Source organism: Rhinopithecus roxellana, chromosome 8, assembly GCF_007565055.1.
Source record: "Rhinopithecus roxellana isolate Shanxi Qingling chromosome 8, ASM756505v1, whole genome shotgun sequence".
In the NCBI taxonomy this organism is placed as follows: Eukaryota; Metazoa; Chordata; class Mammalia; order Primates; family Cercopithecidae; genus Rhinopithecus; species Rhinopithecus roxellana.
Window position 1 is genome coordinate 17,771,376 of NC_044556.1, and position 6,660 is coordinate 17,778,035.

Below are 6,660 nucleotides of genomic sequence, written 5' to 3' on the forward strand. Positions count from 1 at the left end.
CAGGAGGCGGAGGTTGCAGTGAACCAAGATCGCACCGCCGCACTCCAACCTGGGGGACAGAGCAAGACTCTGTCTCAAAAAAAAAGAAAAAAGAAAAAAAAAGAAAAAGAAATCCCTCTGTCCTTGTGACAAGGTAGAGGGTCTAATTGAGTTGGTAAGCTGCCTATAGATGGCAAACTAAAAGAGCACCCTGTAACACACGCCCCCTGGGGCTTCAGGAGCTGTAAACATGCACCCTGGACACTACTGTGGGGTCAGAATCCCACAGCCTGCCTATCTGTATGCTCTCCTAGAGGTTAAGAAGCAAGCCACACCCCCATCACCCGTCCTGTGAGGGGAACAAGGGAACTTTCCCATTACACTACCATGCCTGGCTAATATTTTTTGTATTTTTAAGAGACAGGGTTTTCCTATGTTGGCCAGGCTGGTCTTGAACTCCTGGCCTCAAGCAATCCACTTGCCTCAGCCTCCTAAAGTTCTGGGATTACAGGGGTGAGCCACTGCACCCAGCCAAAGTCATCCAATTCATAGAAACAGAAAGTAGAATGTTGGGTGCCAGGGGCTGAGGGAGGGGAATAAGGAGGGAGCATTTAATAGGTATAGAATTTGTTTGGGAAGAACAAGTTCTGAAGATGGATGGTGGTAATGGTTCCACAACAATGTGAACGTACTTAATGCTACCCAAGTGTGTGCTTACAAATGGTTAAGATGGTAAATTTTATGTCACGTACATTTTACTACAAAACAACAACAACAAACAAACAAAAAAACAGGCAAGGTGGCTTGTACCTGTAGTCCTAACTACTCGGGAGGCTGAGGAGAGAGGATTGCTTGAACCCAGGAGATTGAGGCTGCAGTGAGCTATGACTGTGTCTCTGCACTCCAGCCTGGGTGAAAGAGTAAGAACTTGTCTCAAAAAATAAAGTAAGGCCAGGCGGCATGGTGGCTCACGCCTGTAATCCCAGCACTTTGGGAGGCCGAGGTTGGGGAGTGGGGAATCACCTGAGTTCGGGAGTTCGAGACCAGCATGACCAACGTGGAGAAACCCCATCTCTACTACAAATACAAAATTAGCTGGGCATGGTGGCACATGCCTGTAATCCCAGCTACTCCGGAGGCTGAGGTGGAGAATTGCTTAAACCCAGGAGGTGGAGGTTGCAGTGAGTCGAGATTGCACCATTGCACTCCAGCCTGGGCAGCAAGAGCAAAACTACGTCTCAAAAAAAATAAATAAAAATTGGCCGGGCGCGGTGGCTTAAGCCTGTAATCCCAGCACTTTGAGAGGCCGAGACGGGTGGATCACGAGGTCAGGAGATCGAGACCATCCTGGCTAACACGGTGAAACCCCGTCTCTACTAAAAAAATACAAAAAAACTAGCCGGGCGATGTGGCAGGTGCCTGTAGGCCCAGTTACTCGGGAGGCTGAGGCAGGAGAATGGCGTGAACCCGGGTGGTGGAGCTTGCAGTGAGCTGAGATCCGGCCACTGCACTCCAGCCCGGGCTACAGAGCAAGACTCCGTCTCAAAATAAAATAAAATAAAATAAAAATAAATAAATAAAAATTAAAAATAAAATAAAATAAATGGTTTAAAGGGTAAGTTTTATGCTGTGTGTATTTTATTGCCAAAGAAAAATATCAAGTATGGAAGAGCATTTATGAAATGAAAACGAAATGTAAGAGAAAGAAAGACACGTGCAGGCCAGATGCGGTGGCTCACTTGCCTGTAATCCCAGCACTTTGGGAGGCCAACGTGAGTGGATCACGAGGTCAGGAGATAGAGACCATCCTGGCTAACACGGTGAAACCCCATCTCTACTAAAAATACAAAAAATTAGCCAAGCGTGGTGGCGGGCACCTGTAGTCCCAGCTACTCAGGAGGCTGAGGCAGGAGAATGGCGTGAAGCTGGGAGGCGGAGCTTGCAGTGAATGGAGATCTCCCCACCGCACTCCAGCCTGGGTAACAGAGTGAGGCTCCCCCTCAAAAAAAAAAAAAAAAAAAAAAAAAAAAGACACGTGCAAACATGTTTGCAAATGCATAAATATCTCTGGAAGGAAAAGTGATCTCCAACTCCCAGGCTCAAGTGATCCTCCCACCTTAGCCTCCGGAGTAACTGGGACTACAGGTGTGCACCACTATGCTCGGCTAATTTTTGTATTTTTTTTTTTTTTGAGACGGAGTCTCACTCCGTCGCCCAGGCTGGAGTGCAGTGGCATGATCTTGGCTCACTGCAAGCTCCGCCTCCCAGGTTCATGCCATTCTCCTGCCTGAGCCTACCGAGTAGCTGCGACTACAGGCGCCCACCACCACGCCCGGCTAATTTTTTGTATTTTTAGTAGAGATGGGGTTTCACCACTTTAGCCAGGATGGTCTTGATCTCCTGACCTCGTGATCTGCCCACCTCGGCCTCCCAAAGTGCTGGGATTACAGGTGTGAGCCACTGTGCCCGGCCTAATTTTTGTATTTTTAGTAGAGCAAGATTTCACCATGTTGCCCAGGCTGGTCTCAAGTGATCTGCCTGCCTTGGCCTCCCAAAGTGCTGGGATTACAGGCGTGAGCCACTGCACCTGGCCCACACCCGATTTTTTTTTTTTTTTTTTTGAGACAGTTTCGCTCTGTTGCCCAAGTTGGAGTGCAGTGGCGCAATCTCAGCTCACTGCAACTTCTACCTCCTCAGTTCAAGCGATTCTCCTGCCTCAGCCTCTAAAGTAGCTGAGACCACAGGCACATGTCACCACGCCTGGCTAATTTTTTTGTATTTTCAGTAGAGAAGGGGTTTCCCCATGTTGCCCAGGCTGATCTCGAACTCCTGGCCTCAAGTGATCCTCCTGCCTCGGCTTCCCAAAGTGCTAGGATTACAGGTGTGAGCTACCGTGCCTGGCCCACACCCAATCTTTAAATATTTTTTTAGAGGACTCCATTCTGACCTCTCCTTCCCCCCACTGCAGTTCATCTGACCCCCTCCCCTGTGCTGCTGGGTATATACTGTCGCAAACTATCCTAGCACAAGAAACTACACCTTGGCAGGTCCAGTGAGGATTTACTTTGCCTGGGATTGTCCTCCCCTAAGGAGGTGCCCATTTACTTCCAAACCAAAACCCAGCCCCTCCTGTGTGTGACCTGGGGCAGGTGGCTTAGCCACTCTGGGCCTCAGTTTCCTCACTTTGCTAACTGGGTTTAAAAAAAAATAGTTCTTTAGCTAGGTGTGGTGGCAGGCACCTGTAATCCAAGTTACTTGGGAGACTGAGGCAGGAGAATTGCTTGAACCTAGGAGGCGGCAGTGACAGCGAGCCGAGACCAGGCCTCTGTACTCCAGCCTGGGCAACAAGAGTGAAACTCCGTCTCAAAAACAAACAAACAAACACAAATAGTTCCTTAGCCAGGTGCGGTGGTTCACACCTATAATCCCAACACTTTGGGAGGCCGAGGCGGGCAGATCACTTGAGGTCAGGAGTTTGAGACAAGCCTAGCCAACATGGTGAAACCCCATCTCTACTAAAAATACAAAAATTAGCCGAGCATAGTGGCATGCACCTGTAGTCCCAGCTACTTGGGAGGCTGAGGAAGGAGAATCACTTGAACCTGGGAGACAGGCTGCAGTGAGCCAAGATTGTGCCACTGCACTCCAGCCTGGGTGACAGAGCAAGACTCTGTCTTAAAAAAAAAAGTTCCTCCAAGCTGGGCACGGTGGTACATGCCTGTAGTCCCAGTTACTTGGGAGGCTGGGGCGGGAGGATGGCTTGAGCCCAGGGAGTAGAGGCTGCAGTGAGCTGTGACTGTGCCACTGCACTCCAGCCTGTGAGACAAAACAAGATCATATCTCAAAACAAAACAAAACAAAAAAAACATGGCCCAAACATGATTAGGGCTACCAGTGAACGTCACTGGGGCAGCGAGACATGACTCAGTTTCTCCCCATCACTGCTGACTCTGCATGTTTTCATTCCTCCCAGTGCAATTGAGGAAACAAAAATCCACTGTCACTTCTCTCTCACCATATCCCCGACTTCTAGCAATGCACGTACTCCACACCAGGCACGTATGACATATTCAGGTTATAAAACCTGACTTTGGGTGAGTGGTTTTTTTTGTGTGTTTTGTTTTGTTTTGTTTTGAGATGGAGTCTTGCTGTGTCCCTTAGGCTGGAATGCAGTGGCACGATCTCAGCTCACTGCAACCTCCACCTTCTGGCTTCAAGTGATTCTCCTGGCTCAGCCTCCCAAGTAGCTAGGACTACAGGCACGTGCCACTACTCCTGGCTAGTTTTTTGCATTTTTAGTAGAGACGGAGTTTCACCATGTTAGCCAGGCTGGTCTCAAACTCCTGACCTCAAGTGATCCGCCTGCCTCGGCCTCCCAAAGTGCTGGGATTATAGGCATGAGCCATTGCGCCCGGCCAGGGCAGTGTTTTGATCTGCCCTCTTCTCCCACTTGGCTTGGACCTCATTCCCTGGCCAGCTCAGACAGCTCTCTGATGTTCTGCATTCTACCTGAAGCTGCTAAAGACCAAAATAGCCCACTGAGCGTGTGACCTGGGGCGTGGGCTTCCAAACAGGGCTCAGGGGCAGCCTAGAGAACTCTGCCCTTGGTGTTAGAGGAATTCGGGGTGGAGCCGGTAAACACCATAGTACCAGCCAGGCACAGTGGCTCACGCCTGTAATCCCAGCACTTCGGGAGGCTGGGGCAGGCGGATCACCTGAGGTCAGGTGTTCAAGACCAGCCTGGCCAACATGGTGAAACCCACCCCCCCCCCCGTCTCTACTAAAAATGCAAAAATTAGCCAGGCACGGTGGCAGGCGCCAGTAATCCCAGCTATTCAGGAGGCTGAGGCAGGAGAATCGCTTGAACCCGGGGGCGGGAGGTTGTAGTGAGCCAAGATCACGCCACTGCACTCCAACCTAGGCGACAGAGGGAGACTCCAACTCAAAAAATAAAAATAAAAATAAATAATAAGATTTTTAAAAATTGGCTGGACGCAGTGGCTCACGCCTGTAATCCCAGCACTTTGGGAGGCCGAGGCGGGCGAATCCCCTAAGGTCAGGAGTTTGAGACCAGCCTCAACATGGAGAAACCCCGACTCTACTAAAAATACAAAATTAGCCAGGTGTGGTGGCGCATGCCTGTAATCCCAGCTACTCAGGAGGCTGAGGCAGGAGAATTGCTTGAACCTGGGAGGCGGAGGTTGCGGTGAGCTGAGATCGCACCATTGCACTCCAGCCTGAGCAACAAGAGCGAAACTCTGCCTCAAAAAACAAACAAACAAACAAAAAAAATTAAATTAAATAAAAAAAAAATTAGCCAGGCATGGTTATATGTGTCTGTAGTCCCAGCTACTCGAGAGGCTGAGGTGGGAGAATCGTTTCAGCCATGGTGGTTGAGGCTGCAGTGAGCTGTGATCGCTCCATTGCTCTCCAGCCTGGGCAAAAGAACAAGATCCTGTCTCAAAAAAAAGAAAAAAAAAAAAAAAAAATCAGTGACCCAAGTCCAAGGTCCAGCCCTGTTTCTGAAGATGTGGCCAGAAACTCAGCTTTCAGTTTTCTGCCTGTTTTTAGAGGAATTCTGGTCTCTGATGAAAGTTGGCAGAATGTGCCTGGGGACGTGCTGGGTGTTGGGATGCAGCTCTAACAGAACAACACGTCCTTCCCTGGAAGTTCTCATCTCTATGTCAGAGGAAATGGGAAGCCAACCAGAGAGGCTGTGACTATACTAAATGATTTCTGCTTAATACTACCTGGGGGGGCCAGAGGCGGTGTTTCATGCCTGTAATCCCAGTACTTTGGGAAGCTGAGAAGGGTGGATCACCTAAGGTCAGGAGTTCGAGACCAGCCTGGCCAAGATGGTGAAACTTCCTCTCTACTAAAAATACAAAATTAGCTGGGTATGGTGGCACTCGCCTGTAATCCCAAGCTACTCGGGAGGCCGAGGTGGGAGAATCGCTTGAACCCGGGAGGCAGAGGTCGCAGTGAGCCAAGATCACACCACTGCACTCCAGCCTGGGCGACAAGAGTGAAACTACGTCTCAAATAGATAAATACATAAATAATTTCTGTTTAATAATACCTGGGGGACTAAATAATCTGTACAACAAACCCCCATGACACGAGTTTATCTATATAACCTGCACATGTGCCCCATAACTTAAAAGTTAAAAAAAATTAAAAATGATTTCTGGCCAGGCGTGCTGGTCCACACCTGTTATCCCAGCACTTTTGGGAGGCCAACGGGGCAGACTGCTTGAGCTCAGGAGTTCGAGACCAGCCTGTGCAACATAGTGAAACCCCCGACTCTACAAAAATACAAAAATTATCTGGGTGTGGTGCCACACACCTGTAGTCCCAGCTACTCAGGAGGCTGAGGTGTGAGGATCAGTTGAACCCTGGAGATCAAGGTTGCAGTGAGCTATGATTGTGCCACTGCACTCCAGCCTGGATAATAGAGTGAGACCCTGTCTCCAAAAATAAAATAAAATAAAATAGAAGAGACAGAGAGAAAGGAAATTATTTCTGAGCTTTATTGCTATAAAGAGGATGGAACCAGGGAATAAGATGGAAACACTGGGGGGTAGCAGTGGAGTCATTTCAGCCACGGAGGGCCAGAAGGAACCCTCAGAGGAGGTAATAGGATAGCAGGGAGGTGACAGCCAGAGAAGGCCCCAAGGCGAA